This window comes from Euprymna scolopes, chromosome 2 (assembly GCF_053919585.1).
Source record: "Euprymna scolopes isolate OS-2025 chromosome 2, ASM5391958v1, whole genome shotgun sequence".
Lineage (NCBI taxonomy): Eukaryota > Metazoa > Mollusca > Cephalopoda > Sepiida > Sepiolidae > Euprymna > Euprymna scolopes.
This window is the reverse complement of record NC_136483.1, coordinates 32,356,386-32,373,873: the sequence shown is the minus strand read 5'-3', so window position 1 is coordinate 32,373,873 and position 17,488 is coordinate 32,356,386. Positions and strand designations below refer to the sequence as shown.

General features: G+C 34.4%; 1 protein-coding gene across 1 annotated transcript in view; it reads right to left on the bottom strand.

Moving 5' to 3' along the window:
- The window catches only part of LOC145290568 (zinc finger BED domain-containing protein 5-like), a 60,684-nt gene extending 43,684 nt beyond the window's left edge, over nt 1-17,000 (bottom strand). Inside the window, exon 1 of the transcript XR_013869323.1 lies at nt 16,377-17,000. The gene's annotated coding sequence lies outside the window, so the exon portion shown is untranslated. The remainder of the gene's footprint in view (nt 1-16,376) is intronic.
- Nucleotides 17,001-17,488: the final 488 nt, after the last annotated feature.

Below are 17,488 nucleotides of genomic sequence, written 5' to 3'. Positions count from 1 at the left end.
ATATATATATATATATATATATATATATATATATATATATATGGGGGGTATATATTTGTATATTCTTGAAACAAGTCATTATTCAAGCATGAGTTGCTGCCAATGTATATATATATATATATATATATATATATATATATATATATATATATATATATATTTGTAAGTCAATAAGTCCTTATTCAAGCACGTCTGATTGAACACGACAGAGTTATTCTTTTTCTGATTTTTCTGGATATCGTTTCCCTTCGCCGAGCGTTCTTTTTAATTTCAGCAGGCATGTTATATAAAATGGCACCCAAAATTGTTGTTCGGCCATATTCTTCTCAAAAATAAAAAAAAATTGTAAATACACCAAGCCTCAAAACAAAAGAAAACGAAAGAAAAATCCTGATGATAATTGGATAGAAAGCGCTTGAGAAGAATATGGCCGAACAACAACTTTCGGGCGCAATTTTATATAACATGCCAGCTGAAATAAAAACGACCGCTCGGCGAATGGAAAAGATATTTTAAAAAATCGGAAAAAGAATAGTTCTCGTGTTCAAGCAAACGTTCTTATATATATATATATATATATATATATATATATATATATATATATATATATATATATAAAGAAAGAGAGAGACAGAGAGAGACAGAGATTGAATGACGTACAGACAACTAATGTCCATAGCGACGTGTGATCCTCAATAGTTTCGTCATTGTTAAGGCATTTTGTAAACAATTGTCCGCGTCAAAATCCATAATTAGGCTCTCTTTCAAATTTAGTCGTTTTTCCTTGCTTTTGTCCCATGTGACGTCACATCTGTGAACACTTCTCTGCCTATTGACCTTTAATGTCCAATCCCACCCTGGTGTCAGATCACTGCAGAATACAGTCTAAGAACTTATTTGTCTCACGTATGAGCAAGGTCATTGTGATAGCATTCGTTCACTTGTGTTAAAATCTATATTAACAAATCCAGCACACCGTTCGTTAAAAATGACGAAAAAATGCTCCATTCCGTCTTCGCACTGATATTCATATTAAATCTGATAATGACATTTATTTTTACTATATATAAGTTCTTCTTCTTCTTCTTCTTTTTTTTCATCTTCTTCTTCTTCTTCTTCTTCTTCTTCTTCTTCTTCTTATTATTATTATTATTATTATTACTATTGGCTCACAAGGACCTTTTATACAGGTCTTTGGAGATCTTTTCCTGAAAACAGCCTGTGATATTCACTGGAAGCTGAGTGACAACAAAACTCCCCAGGTTTCCAGTACTCGCCTCCTCTTGCGACAATGTTTGCAAATAAAGTTGCATCATCTCAACAGTTGCTTGCCATTGATTTCTCGTTCGCAGCAGATATTGGTCTTTGCTGGGATTTGAGTGGCAATAAGCCTCCCCAAGGTCCCAGTTCTCTTCGCACTTATATGGTTGAGGTCTGGTCAGTTCATTGGTCTTTCCTTCCTCCTTGACTATTTAGTTATTTGGCCTCGCTCTTTTTTTTAAGGGGGAGGGCGATGATGTGGCAATGGAGTTAGGGTTGGCTGACAAGGAGTTTTCACACAGGTCATGAAGGATCCCTCCTTGAAAACAACCTGTGGTGTTCTCTGGAAGCTGGGTGACAAGTCTCCCTAGTTTTCCAGTACTCTCCACCTCTTCTGATATCATTTGCAAATAAATTTACATTATCGCAACAGCCTCTTACCATTTATTTCTCGCTATATACAGGGTGACCAGCGATTATTGGTCTCCACTGGAATTTGAGTGGCAATAAGCCTCCCCAAAGTCCTAGTTCTCTTCACACTTGTCCAGCGGAGGTTTGGTCAGTGTTTTCTCCTCGGTCTTTCCATCCTCCTTGACCCTTCTCGGCTATTTGGCATCATTCATTCATTTTTTGGTGGGTAGGGACGTTGATTGGGTAATGGAAGGGGAAGGGAGACGAGATAGAGAACTTAAGCATATGCATCTTCAATGTTCTTGGTTGCATGTAACTATTATTATTATTATTATTATTATTATTATTATTATTATAGTGGTCTCAACCTTTGGATGTGTTTAGGCATCGTGTATTCAGGTGTCCGATTGATCAGCTGATGTTTCTTAGTTGTTGTTGTTGTTGTTGATGTTGTTGTTGTAGTAGTAGTAGTAGTAGTAGTAGTAGTAGTCTCAACCTTTGGATGTTTTCAGTTATATTTTCTTTCTTAAACATCAGGTCAATTCCTTTGACTTTAGACATTCAAGCTGTATTAACACTATCGCCGTTCTTAACAGGCAAGCCTTTTGCAAAATTGTAAAAGAAATTGTTTTGTCAATCTAAATAAATCCATTTATGGTGGCTTTTTTATCATGTTCCCAAGCTTTTCAATTACAAAAGGATTCACCTTGACTGTCGCACAGTTCGAAGTGTTGATATTATATTATTATTGTTTCATAGCATTCTTAACTTTTTTATGTTTTTATTATTATTATTATCATTATTTTTCTTCTTCTTCTTCTTCTTCTTCTTCTTCTTATTATTATTATTATTATTATTATTATTATTATTATTATTATTATTAGACATCAAAGCTATACCGTAACACTTTCGCTGTTCCAAACAAGCAAGCTTTTTGTAAAATTGTAAAAAAGATTTACTTATCCATCTGATTAAGCCATTTGTGGTGGCTATTTGGTTTATGCTCATACCACTTCTCATTGTGATCTAATGCATAGAGTTTGCATATTCCAGTGTGACCTGAGCGACTTTGTTTTGTCTCCATTTTTTATATTGGTGCTGAACTAGCATAGGTCAGTCTGATACAATATGCGCTAATGTCTCTTTCCTTTTATTACTCATTTTGCACATCGGTGATTTTACAGTTTTGTCGATGTAGTAATTTGATGGACCTAGTGCGAGTGGCTTGTTCCTGGGCTGCCATTAATGTGCTCTCAGTGGATCTTTTAAGATTTCCCCTGACCAACCAATTCCAGCTGTCGTTATCTCTAAATTCAGTATTTTTAAAGAATGCACTGTGTAGTTTCTTTCCAAATAATTTTCCCTCTCTCTCTTGTAACCGCTGACTCTTCTTCACCCCAGGTCTTAATATTTTTTCTCTTCTCACTTCATGCAGAAGAATTTCATGACTTTCAGAAATATATTTAGTGAAGCTTTCTTCTTCTATATTTACAACATCTTCAACACTAAGTAAGCCTCGACCACCTTCCTTTCTAGGTAGATGCAATCGATCTACATCCTCTTTCTTTGCAAAAGTCCCATAAATTGTAAGCATTTTACGTGTTTTTGTGTCCAAAGATTTCAATTCATCCACTTTCCAGTCAAGTATATCAGCAGTATATCGAATGATAGCTACTGCTCTGGCGTTGATGGCATATATTGTATTCCAACTGTGGAAATGTGATTTAAGAATAACCATTAATCTTTTGATGTACTCAGCTGTGACCTGATTTTTCATTTCTATCTTCTTAATCTTGTCCACTTCCAATAACCCCAAATGCTTGTAACCTTTATCGATATCAACATTCTTTATCAGATCTGTTGTTGGAAGTTCGAGGCCATCTGACTGGACTAGCTTGTCTCTTTTTATCACAAGAATAGCACATTTGGAGATGGCAAATTCTATCCTTATGTCATTGCTAAACAATCTGATCGTGTTCATCAAGGTATCAAGTTGATTCTCATTCTTTCCAAAATCTTTAAGTTCATCCATAAATAGTAGATGGTTTTCTGATTTCATACCCTGCTTTTACATTCCACAACAAATGTCAACGAGATCAAGCTAATAACAAAAAGCAGAGGGGAAAGACTACCATCCTGAAAGATCCTTCTCTTAATTTTCACTGTGCCAAATACATTTCCTGAAGTTAAATTGGTTTCCCAATTCTTCATGCTATTTGTTATAGATACTCGGATGTTAGGGACTATTCCAAAAATTTCTAAACACTTGAGTATCCCTGAATGTGGAATCATATCCAATGCCTTCTTATAGTCTACTCAGCCCATGACAACGTTGGTAGATCTTCTTTTGCAATTTTTTAGAATCATTTATCAATCAGAAGCTGATCCTTGGTGCTTCATGATCTTCTTCGACAGCCTTTCTCTTCTTCAGGCAGCAAATTGTTTTGGTCCAAATGATCATAGGTACTTTAAAACAGTTTGCTAGTGAAAAGTTTCCACATAACTGAGAGCAAGTATGTCACTTCACCCCATTTTGTCTTATCTTTCACAATCAGGACTGTAGTTACCTTTGTCAGCCAACCAGTCGTTTAGCATTGTTGTAAGAAGCGGGTGAAGAGCTAGGAGGTTTTTAAACCAGTATCCCTCGACTTTGTGAGGTCCAGGCGTTTTCCAATTTGAAAGCTTTTTAGCCTTTGCCCTCAGCATTTCGACGGTGACTATTATGTCAATTTGTTGCTCAATTCTTTAAATATCTTTCATCCATTCTGCATCGTCATGATGTTTTTCTTCCTTTCCCCAGATGTCTTTCCAGAATACACGTGATTCATCAGCATTAGGTTCAACGTTCTTCCCCCTTTCAATTCCTTGTAGTTGATTAAAAAGAAGTTATTCGTCATTCTCAAGCAGTCTATTCTGCCGACATTGCTCAATTCTATCACTGTGGTGTTTTACTTTGGCAGTTTTAGCTGTGATACGTTGTTTCAGTTCTTCAATTACACACTTTTTGTTGTATGTTAAATTTTTGATTTAGTTCATCACATACGCTTTGACTTGAGTTTGCCTTCTACGGCAGTTTGTACTCTACTTAGGCCCTTTCAAAGTTGCTTCATTTGCCCATTTAGACGTTTCCGCCACCAGGGCGCCTTCTTTTCTTCTTTTTTTTACGTTTTACCACCCCAAGCAACATTGATACAGTATTAGTAGCAGCTTTCATGATGCTAATGCACTGTTCTAAATTATTTACTGGAAAAAATGGCAGGACTTCATTCATCTTCGTAGTGATAGATTTTAGTCTTCTCTGATTCACAAATCGGAGGTTCGGTGACTTTTCTGAATTGCCAGCTCTTACCTTTCCGTCTAGTAATTTGAAGATATCAATTTCTTCTTTCGTTTTCCCATGTTCAATCATGAGTTGAACAATTGTGTCTGTGGAAAGAATCTGATTGTTGAAAGGCTGAATATTTTCATTCACAATTTCAGTTTCAGTAGTTCCTTCATCCTTCATCATTTCAGCAACTCCATCATGTTTATTGATATCCACACTCTCTTTCTTAATTTCTCTTTTCAGATCTTCAATTTCAAGGACAGACAGCAATCCATTTGTTCTTATTATCAGGGCTTGTCCTGCAAGCTGCAAGTTTTTATCCTGTTATTTTAAACAGGCCTAGTTCATTCCATATTTGGTGCATTCTTTTTCTGTATCGCCTATTAGGGGCACCAGTCTTCAGATAACACTTCATTACTATTTTATTTAAGGCTTTAGTCCAATTTGTTCCAGCAATAGTGTTTCGAAGAATTCTCTTGGTGACGGCCTCGAAAGCCTCGTTCTTTCTCCTACGGGCATCTACACTTGATGTTGATGTTCTGATCCCATTTACGTCGTTTTCAGTTTGATAGTTTTGAACACTCATATTTGAATAATATAAGGAATGGTTTGTTTAAGGTTTTCCTTTCCCTGGTATTTTATTGAGATACCACCTCAGAAAGGTTCACTTCGGTTAAAGACCCAGTTTTGTCCATGAAAGGCTATTAAATACCAAGTCAAGCTGATGCCAAGTCGCTATTTAAAATTGCTGTTGTTTGACATCAGGTACTTACTATCCTTAGATATGCTGCCTCCAGTATGCTTTAATCTTTGATCCATAGCTGGAGTGATTATCATAATGATAACCATAATCGTTTTTATAATTATTACGAGTAGTTTTTCTTCCTTCATTCAGAGATGAAAAATCGTTAAGCCATTTTGATATAAAATAAATGGTTTCAAAGTCCTTCGAGATGCATGTAAGTGGACTATCTAACAATGCTGTAAGAATATGGGTGGTACTATTTCTCCTTTATAAATTATTATTGGCTCACAGGTCATCAAAGATCTCATTGAATACAGCCTATGGTGTTCCCTGGAAGCTGAGTGACAACAAGTCTCCCCAGATTTTCCAGTACTCTTCACCTCTTTCGATAACATTTTCAAATGAATTTGCATTATCGCAACAGCTGCTTGCCATTGATTTCTCGTTAGCAGTGGCCATTGGTCTCCACTAGAATTTAAGTGGCAATAAGCCTCCCCAAGGTCCCAGTTCTCTTCGCACTTATACAGTGGAGGTCTGGTGAGTGCTCACTCCTTGGCCTTTCCTTCCTCCTTGATTACTTGGTTATTTGGTCTCACTCTTTTTTTCGGGGGAAGGAGGAGGACAATGATGTGGTAATGGAAGGATGGGAGTGGGGTTAGAGAACTTATAAGTATGCAGCTTCAATGTTCTTGGTTACATGAAGAGCTTCATGTTTTGTCTCTATAGCAATTTGTCTGGTCTGCGATTGTGGTTCGTTTGTGTTAATCTCCACATTCAAGGGTTTTCCTAAATATTTCAGCTGTTTTTATTATTCTTGTTCGTTGTATTTTCCAGTCATTCCTCTGATTCCAATTTCTCCCATTCTCTTTTCAAAGTTTTTTGGGATTGTTCCTAGTGTTCCTACTATTATAGGTATTTTTTGGATTTTCTTCATCTTCCATATCACTTTCAGCTCTCTGACTAGCTCTGTGTATTTGCTCCGTTTCTCCTTTTCTTTGATATTCACCCTGTGGTCAGCTTGAACAGAAAAATCTACGATTTGGCAGGACTTTTCTTTCTTGTTAATTATATCGACATCGGATCTTCTTGCCTGGATGGGTTTATCCGTTTGTATGTCCATGTCGCATAGGATTTTGTGATTTTCGTTTTCAAGTACTATTGCCGGTTTATATTTGTACCACTTGTCTGTGCGTTCGAGATGCACTTGTTTGCATAATTCCCAGTGTACTGCTTTTCCCACTTTGCCGTGTCTGTTCTTGTATTCCTTTTGGCCCAGCTGGCTACATTCACTTACTATATGGTTTATCGTTTCGTCTCTTTGTCCACAGAGTCTTCATTTACTGTTTTCTTGTGTTTTATCGATCTTTGTTTTGATGTGGTTGGTTCTTATTGAGTTATCTTGTGCTGTGGTTATTAGGAATTCAGTTTCCGGTTTATGTGTCCTTTTCGCATCCATGCCCAAGCGTTTTTGTTATTTTCATCTTTTGTCATCCTATGAATCTTCCATGTAGTTGTTTTTCTTCCCATTTTTCTTTTCTCGTCTTATCCTTTATATCTTTGTTTTCTGTTTTGCCGATTTTCTCAGTATTTCTCGCTGCCATAATTATTCTTTCCGTGTTTTGCGTTATATATTTTTCAAATTCGTGTGTGTGTGTTATGCACACAGTCTTCTATACAAACTAGTCTTCTCCCGCCTCCTTTTTTTTCACATAGAGTCGGTCAACATCGCCCATTGATTGTAGTGCATTGTGCATGGTCATGAGTTTTCTAGTCTTCTGATCGAGTTGTCTCAGTTCTTGTTTGGTCCATCCTATGAACGGTCCTGAGTATCTTATTAGTGATACTATCCATGAATTTATACCTTTTAGTAGATTTTACTATATAATTTTATTTCAAGAAGTTTTCTGGTTCTCCTTAGGTATTCCTTTCCAATTCTCTCTTTAATTTCTGTTGCTTTGATGGCGTCTTCTTCCAGAACTCCCAGCCGTTTGGTTGGGTAGTTGCATGCCCTCTATTTTCTCCAGTTTTCCCTTTCTTATGACTAGTAATGCACACTTTTCCATTCCAAACTCCATTTGGATATCCTGGCTGAAGATCCTGATAGTTTTTTTGTTTTTTGTTTTTTTTTTACAAGGAGGTCACTACTTATCAAGGCCCGGAAGCCACTCAGGGATAAGGGTTATCGCATGTACAGTATGTTGTACGTTAGTGTTGAGATTTCATAACGTGCCTACTTAAGGTGGCGGTTCATCAGGAATTTGTTTACATTGGATTTGAAGACATCTAAGTTGTAGTCAGGTGGGAAACAGGCAGACGGAACAGACTTCCGCTGGCATGCTGTTCTAAGAAAGAAGCTGTGTTCATGGAATCTACGTTTTGATTTAGGCACAGATAGAGAGTGGGGAAAATTTTTGACAGTGGCTTCAGCTAGACGGGTGTTTTTTGTAAAAGATTGGCGAGGGGGGGACTAGAGATTGGAGCTCAGACGAGCACTTGCCATGATAGTGTTTATTAGTGTCTCTAGTTCTTTTTCGGTCCCTGCAAAAAGTTTCAGGTCGTCCAAATACATTAGGTGATTCATTATTATTATTATTATTATTATTATTATTATTATTATTATTATTATGATGATGATGATGATGATGATGATGATGATGGTGGTGGTGGTGGTGGTGGTGGTGGTGGTCGTCGTCGTCATCATCATCATCATCATCATCATCATTATCATTATTATTATTATTATTATTATTATTATGTGAATGAGACTATGTAGCAACAAGTCTTCATTTCATTCGAGCATTGAGAGCTCAAATGAAAAATCCAGTGGGAAATGCTTACTTTTTTTTCTCTTAGTTGTTGTTTTATCACCGTCCAAGCCGCCGCCAACGGCCAGCCAAAATGTACACAACAAACAAATGTATAACCGATCCGTGCAAGTGTGAGAAAAGTCTTCGATGCAACCTGAATTGAAAGTTAAGTTAAAATTTCAGTTTAAAACGCTTACTTTTTTCGTTTGCTATTTTTAACTGTTGATGCCGCTGCTGCTGCTGATGGTAATAGCCAAGCAAAATGTACAAACAAACGAAAACATAGTCTTTGATTCAACCGTGAATTGGAAGTAAAATTAAAATTTCAGTTATATTCGCTTACTTTTTGGGGGGCTGCTATTTTTTTTACCAAAAATTCTTCATAAGTTTTGGTTTCGATTTCGGTTTTAGTTGATGGCACTCAAGTCATTTATTTTTTTATAAATAATTTTACCAAGACTTTTTCATAAGTTTTGGCTTCAGTTTCGATTACAGCTGATGGAACCCAAATTATATATATATATATATATATATATATATATATATATATATATATATATATATATATATATATATATATACAGGGTGATAAAAAAACGGGCCCCAACTCTAATTAGGCCCCGTTTCTTAGTGTTTTGGTCCGAATGAAATGAAACTTTGGTCATAACTAGTCTATTATATGCAAAATATCACATCAAGACACTAAGGTCTTTGGCCTTTTTTCTCCGTTCTACAGCATATGTTCTAGATGGCTTCCATCTAGTTTTTTTTTTTTTTTGGTCACCCTGTATATAATTATAAAACTCAAATGACGTTGTAACAATGTATGTAACCCACTTTCCGGTTTACGACATCCGGTTGCACATGAAATATTAACGTTATTATTTCGAAATTATTATTTAACATCGGAAGAGTGGGGTTTAAAATAACTTAAACGTAATACAGAAATGAACGATGTAAAAAAAAAGCAGATATATCAAAATTTGAATTTAACTATAATAAGTATTATGTCATCTGTTCAGTGCACATTTACCTATAAGTATGGCCAACCACATATAATTCAATACTGTAAAAAAATTTTTTCAAAAATAATTAATCATAACAAACAGAACGACTCATAGAAATCTATTTATATTCTTTTTTCATTTTAATATACTTTTATAGAAATGTTTCTGTTATGTAAAAAAAAACATATTTTCTTTACATCACAAGTGTCACACTCATACATGAATTGCATAGCTAATATAACATACTGACCCAACGGGTCATGGGTAGTCTAGTATATATATATATATTTTTTTTCTTAAGTTTTGATAGCGGTTTCGATTCAGGCTGATGCACCCAAGTTATATGGAAACATTTTTTATTTTTGAAATCGCAACTTTATAATATATAAAAATCGATAGAACTCTATAATAATATATACAAAATCTGCAAGAAATAAATTATCATATTTAAGCGTACTTTACGACTGGATGATGCCGAACGTTCCTGCTAACTTAGATAAATGCTTTTGCAGTTTAAAAAAAAGAGCTACAGTAATATCAGAGCGTCTCCATTTACGCTGAACATCTACAGAATGCCAACATTAATATATATATATATATATATATATATATATATATATATATATATATATATATATATATCATATGAACGAATTCCCTATGGAATTTCTACATAGCTCGCTAGTTATTATTATTTCGTCTTCTTCTTCTTCTTCTTCTTCTTCTTCTTGTTCTTGTTCTTCTTCTTCTTCTTATTATTATTATTATCATTTCTGATGACCTAAAGGAGAACACTTCCTATTGTCTTTTTATTTAGAATTGAGGATTATTTGGCTTTTATTTGCTTTCTCTCTTTCCCTCGCCACATAGAATGGTTTCGTCATGAGGATAGAAATCGTCCCTGATTTTTCCTTGTTAACTGTTGTGTGACGGAGCGGATATTCATTTATATTAGAGACGCTTTGCTTCGAAATAATATGTTTGTAAATTTCAATTGGAACTTGTAAGCCAATACAACGCATATTTTTTAAAAAGTAAACATTTATTTATTTAAAAAAATTAAAATAAACTCAGTTTCGACGATATACCTATTCATCTGGTATGGAATAGGTTTGTATTTTTTAAAAACTTTTTCCTTCTTTATAGAATAGTGTTACTATAAAGCAAAGCCCGAGTCTAAGACAGGCGGTGATTTTTTTAAATGCTCAAAGCAGAAGGACCTCGTGTGGCTCGCATGAAATGAATTAGGAATATAATTTTTCTTTTATGTAAGTTTTATGAAAACTTTAATTAGAATTTGTACGTTAAGCAACAACACAATATATACTTATATAAAATATACAAATAAATCCTTATTAATATTTATTATAAAATGGAGGATACTGTGTAGAAGCATAACAGTAAATAAAACATCGGATAGCGATACATCGATTGAAACGTAATGGAAATATATATATATATATATATATATATATATATATATATATAATATAAAACTGTGTGTGTGTGTGTGTGTGTGTGTGTGTGTCTGGTCACGAATAGGCTCCTATATGGTTGACTATTTTAAAAGACCGATTACATATAATGATAGATGATGTATCGAGACACAGGAATGGGTATGTTTGATCTGGCAGAACGGTGGTTCATTTAAAAAGTATGGAAATAAAACATTTAAAATTTAAAAAAAAAGCGTTTACAAGTGTTTTTGATATAGATGTACATAAGAAAACATTGATAAGTATGTTTTAACTTAAATAGGGATGGTATAATAAATTGTGGGGTCTGCGTTAGCGCCTGACCTCCGTAGAATGAAAATAGGCACAAACTTTAATAAAGACTTTTCATATCTATCTGCGTAAGTATACTTTGATAATTATGTTTCAGTTTGAAGAAATATGATATCATAAAATTATGGGTTGTTCGTTCGCACCTGATCTCCATAGAATGGAAATATGTCACAAAGTTTAACAAGGTTTTTTAATATAGATCCACAGAATATTGTGATATTTGTTGAAGTTTGAACAGGTATGGTATAATAAATTATGGGGTTTATCTATTTTATTTTTACTTTCATCATATTTTGTTTTAGTTTTGATACCCCAAATTCGAAGCTATCTCTTCACAACTCTTCCTTTTCATAACTATCATACTTTTATAAATCAGAGTCCATATTCTGTAAGGCTGTTTTTGAACCCAGTCAACGACTGGTACTTTTGCTAGTATATATATATATATATATATATATATATATATATATATATATATATATATATACATATATATATATCAGACAAAAAAAAAATATATATATATATAGTTATATACCTTAGATGTATATGTATATATACATATATATCTGTGGATATATTCTTTATCCACTTTTATTTCCTTATCATATATACTAATCTTTATTTAAGAAGCTCAGTGTAACTACAAAGCAGATACTGAATAAATGACAAAAGTTTATATTCCAAATTTCATGATGTTGACCCTCTTACAATTTATTCCTTTAATTCAGTTTACACTTATAATTCATGACAGTATTTGTTCCGAGACACACACACAAACACTCACATACAGACATATATATATATATATATATATATATATATATATATATATATATATACATACATACAATCCTGGTCAAAATCATAAGGCCACTTCAGAAAGTAAGCGTTTACACATAATATCGAATTTTTAACCAAACAAATGGTTGAAACCATTGCCAAAAGGGAAAATATGATGGAAAAAAATGTAATCTGCTTCATTCGAAATCTTAACCCTGATCTAATAATTATTTTTTAAAAAACAAACATTTTCACCTGGTCAAAATAATAAGACCACTTTAATAAAATCGGCTTGTTTGGAAAAAATGAATACGAAAAGCTTTCTATGTTACCAAAAGCAACTTGTTAGTGGATAAAAAACATCTTACTAAATTATAAATGGCAAAAGGGAAACCATTATCAGAGTTTGACAGAGGAAGGATCTTTGAGCTTAATAGGGTGGACTCTCCCATAGATCCATTGCAAACGAAGTGAATCGTAGCAAAACGGTCATCACACATTTTTTAAGAAATCCAGATCAATATGGGCACAAAAAGAGTCCAGGTCGACCAAAAAACATAACCCCATCACTGGATCGCCGTATCAGAAAAAGTAAAAAAAACAAACAAACTCCAGTATGAGCTCAAGTCAATTGAAAAGCCAAACAGCAGCAGAATGTAGTCCTAAAACCATAAGAAGGCATCTGAAAATGAAGGGTTTCAATAATTTAAAGCGACTGCAGAAACCACGTCTTCTTGAACAGCACAAAACTAACCGACTTAAATATGCCGCCAAATACCAGACTCGGGATGAAGAGAAGTGGGAAAATGTAATTTTATCCGACGAGAAAAAGTTTAATCTAGATGGTCTAGATGGATTTCAACACTATTGGCATGATAAAAATTTGCCCAAAGAGACTTTCAACTCGGCATAGTGAAGGTGGGTCTTTAATGATCTGGTGTGCTTACTCGTCAGCTGGGACCCTAAAGTTGCAAGTAGTGAAAGGCCAGCAAACATCATTGAAGTACATTTCAATGCTTGAAAATGCTTCTATCAGGACTGAAGGTCCACATCTGTGTGGAAGAAATTGGATTTTCCAGCAAGACAACACTGCGATACACACTTCTCGACAAGCACGAGAATACTTTTCTTCATATAATATAGAATTGTTAGATCATCCAGCATGTTCTCCGGACCTCAATCCCATTGAAAATATTTGGGGATGGATGGTAAAAGAAGTGTTCAAGGATGGAACCCAGTATGATTCGATAAAGGAACTTTCTGATTCAGTTTTCAGTACATGGGATAAAATTCCTTTGCAACTGATAAAAAACTTAGTCGCAAGCATGCCGAAGACAATTTTTGAAGTAATTCGTAATAATGGAGGCTATATTAAATACTGAGACACTTTTTAGTAATTTATAATTGCCTTTTGTTAGATAAATTATCAGTGGTCTTATCATTTTGACCAGGTGAAAATGCTTGTTTTTTTAAAAAATAATTATTAGATCAGGGTTAAGGTTTCGAATGAAGCAGATTTCATTTTTTTCCATCATATTTTCCCTTTTGGCAATGGTTTTAACCATTTGGTTGATTAAAAATTCGATAATATGCGTAAACGCTTAAGTGGTCTTATGATTTTGATCAGGACTATTTATATATATATATATATATATATATATATATATATATATATATATATATATATATATATCTGTTAAAATATAATAATCCACTGACACGTGTTTCGTCGTCTACGAATCATGGGGAGATTAGAAATCCGGACCCCATGGTAAGAAGCCGAAACCCTTACCCCTTGTTCACCCCGCTGACTGTTCACATATATCGTGATTCACTTAGATGTGATTTGTTTTTTTGCGATACGTTTTGAATTAATACATTATTTACGAAAGTGCATTTTTACCTTATTGCGAACCGGGAATAATTTTCTTTGGTACCCTCATATGGGAAGCGACACACACACACACACACACACACACACATATATATATATATAAAAGTGAACGTGTCTGTCTGTGTGTCTTTCTGTCTGTGTACATTTCCCTACGCAATAACTCTGTCAATTTTTAGTCTACAGACTAGAAATTTGATATACAGTGTACTGAGATTTGGAAAAATCTATGTGATCGGTTTTCGGCCAGAAATTCTGACGCTAAGGGGTCAAAGTTCAACGATTTGACCTTTGAGAACTCTACCAAACTCCTTCGCCAATTTTGGGTCTACGCACGTGAAATTTTAGATATAGGTACCTTGGACAGGGATCTAAATTAATAACTTGATTTAAGCCCAAAACAATAAATGTTAAGGGGTCATAATAGGGGTCAAATTTTAAAAAGATTACCCTTTATTTTGCTCAACATACATCTCCAAACACCCGGGCAACGCCAGGCGCCCGGGCTAGTATATATATATATATATATATATATATATATATGGTTAGGCCTAAAAAAATCAAGTAAATAAATATGCCATTTAAAAAAATTTATATTTTGTGTGTGCCTTTATTTCTTTCGCGGACAGACTTCCGTTCTTTCACTGTCTATGGCGACCGACGCTACTGACCTCCAATATAATGGCTTTCGTGTCACCCCAGAACAGGATGCATGCATTAGCGCTTTGAAGATCTACTTAATTTTATTTTTTGATCTCCTTACTTAAAATGGTAGGATAAGAATTATAAAGAGTTAATTTTAACAATAAAAAAATACTGCGCATATGTTTTACTTGGCCGAAACTTGAATTCCGTCAAATTGTCACTTTTTTAAAATAGCTTTCTTGTGAAATTTGAAAGCTTGGCTTCTTTATAAAAAGTAGATTTTAGTAAACACGAGAGGTGTTTAATTAAGAATGCTCCTGAGTCATTTCCAGTTGTTTATCTAGTTGAAATTTTGCATGCGCAATGATTTGTACCTCTATAGATTATGTGTAAAATTACAGTTCTGATCTAATTATTGTGTCCGATTAAGAGGCATTTGAACTGCCAGGTGTTATATGGGTACGATTGAGTGTCACGCAGTAATCTTAGTAGTAGTTTTTGTATTTGAAGATGCACAGAAGATTTTGATGAAATGAAAGAAGCGTATTGTAATTCTATTATCATATGATCTTGTCAAACACTGGTATCGAGAATTCTGTGGAAACAACTCCCTGACCTGGTTATCCCCCACTTCTGCTATCGATGAGATGTATGTCAGTCAAGATAAGACAGCTCTTTTGGGAAATCGACGCGTGACTTTTTACCAAATAACCCTACAGATCAAGATGACAATTTGCTTATGCATAAAGTGTCGGCCAGATGAATTCTCATGTTGCTGACATTTTTGCAGAAGCAAGAACGCGTCGAGTACTCGGGGATGAATTAGGAGATGTGCCAAGAAGATGAGTTAAATTTATTCAAAAGACTGATTACACAGGAGAAAACATTAATCTTTCTACTATGATCCAGAAACACAAAGCACAGTCATTGGAAGCACTTGGACTCATCACCTTCAAAGAAGGCAAGAATGCAGCCATCCGCTGGCAAGGTCATACTCACAGTCTTCCGGGACAAGGACGATGACAGATTTCCTAGAAACGATTGCCACACTTATAGGAGCATATTATGATTAAGAGAAACTATTAAAATCAAGATGCATAAAAGGATCAACCAAAAGTAACCTCTTTCTACAAGAAAATGCTCTGGTTCACAACGCATATATCGCCAGATCAGAACCGTGAGTTTTTAGCTATGAAATTCTCTCCCATTCCTTCTACTGTCCTTCCCTTTGCAACCTTTCACTTTAACTTCTTAAAGCCATGAAAACTGTTTATACAATAAAATCGTTTCCCAGATAATCAAACCTTTCCGAAGTCATTTGGTTGGAGGACCAACCTGGTGTCTTCTACAAAAACGAACCCAGAGCTGCATCAAACGACGAGAGAAATGTCTTACTCTTCCTGGTTCCTACATAAAGTAAGACTAATAACTGTGCCAGGTTTTGTTGCTCTACCTGGTATGAGAAATGGGTCAGGGGCATTACTTATTAAGAATCTTTTGTAAATGCTTAAAAATCCATTGATTAATTTTTATGCGGTTTTGCGATTAAAATAAATGAACACTTTCCCCTCTGCTGGATTAATATCACACTGAGACGTTACTCTATCTATCTATCTATCTATCTATCTATCTATCTATCTCCTTCTCTCGATACTACCCAAAACAGACATTTTTCAGTTTTACCTAATATCACACATAGCATTTCGTTTACTTACCTTTATCTTTATCTACTTTCTCACGCAACATAATCCTTTCTTTCTTGAATATTTCTCTTCTGATCTTTCACAGATCTGCTTTCTTGTTTTCAAAACACAACTCGTTTAAACTGCGCATGTTCAAAACCACTCCCAAGCACAGGAAACAGTGAAAGTAGTAATGTATTTTTTTCTTTTTATCAAACTGCACTTTTTTTTTGTTTTGTTTCATTTTTGTATTGTGACGTCCGACAAAGCAGATATTGTTCATTCAAAACTTGAAACTTGGTCAAATTTCACATTCTACCATATAAATTTATGTTCTAGAAATAACTTGAATTTTGCAGTCGATTCCAAACGAAGACACAACGGAAATATTATGCTATCAATTTTTTAAAAACGACCTGAGAATGTTCAGCCTCGCAACGCAAAATTAGTAGGGATTAGTTACCACAATACCGCATTTATTCTAGAGGTTTTCTCATAAACTACTGGATCAATCTAGTTAAAAATTCGTATGGACCGATATTATAAGGTGAAGCGAATTGAGTATTATGGTAATCTTTGATGCCCAGTTAGGGGTTAATGTGGATTAATAGGAACTTATAAAAATTAGCGTTTAATTAAAAAAAAGTGAGCACATTTAACTATATTAAACCATCAATTTGGCATAAAGCACTCAATCTAAGTCAACAGACTATAACTTTTGACCGTTTTTACTTGGCAAAAGGTTTAATATATTATATTGACTAAAAAGAATTTTATTCCAGAAACTACTTATTAGGACAAGAATACTCACTTTTTATATAACAGTTCCATCAAGTTGCTGTTTTAATGCCTTATTGTAGTTTCCTTTTTCCAAGAATTGTAAAATTCTTCCTGCTAACTGTTTTCTTCCTACCTACAGGATTTGTCTTTTAAAGAATAAGGTCAATAGCTATGCCATATCTCTATGATAATTATTTTCTGTTAACTCCTTCCATCAAGTGGCTTCATGATTGTCTCGTTCATGGGCCGATTCTCATAACAACTCGGATCTGCCTATTTTAATATTTTACAATGAATTACCTCCCTTTACGCGAATGTTGCCTTTGATCAGTCGGCCTACGGTAGATAAGTAAATAGAGATGCAA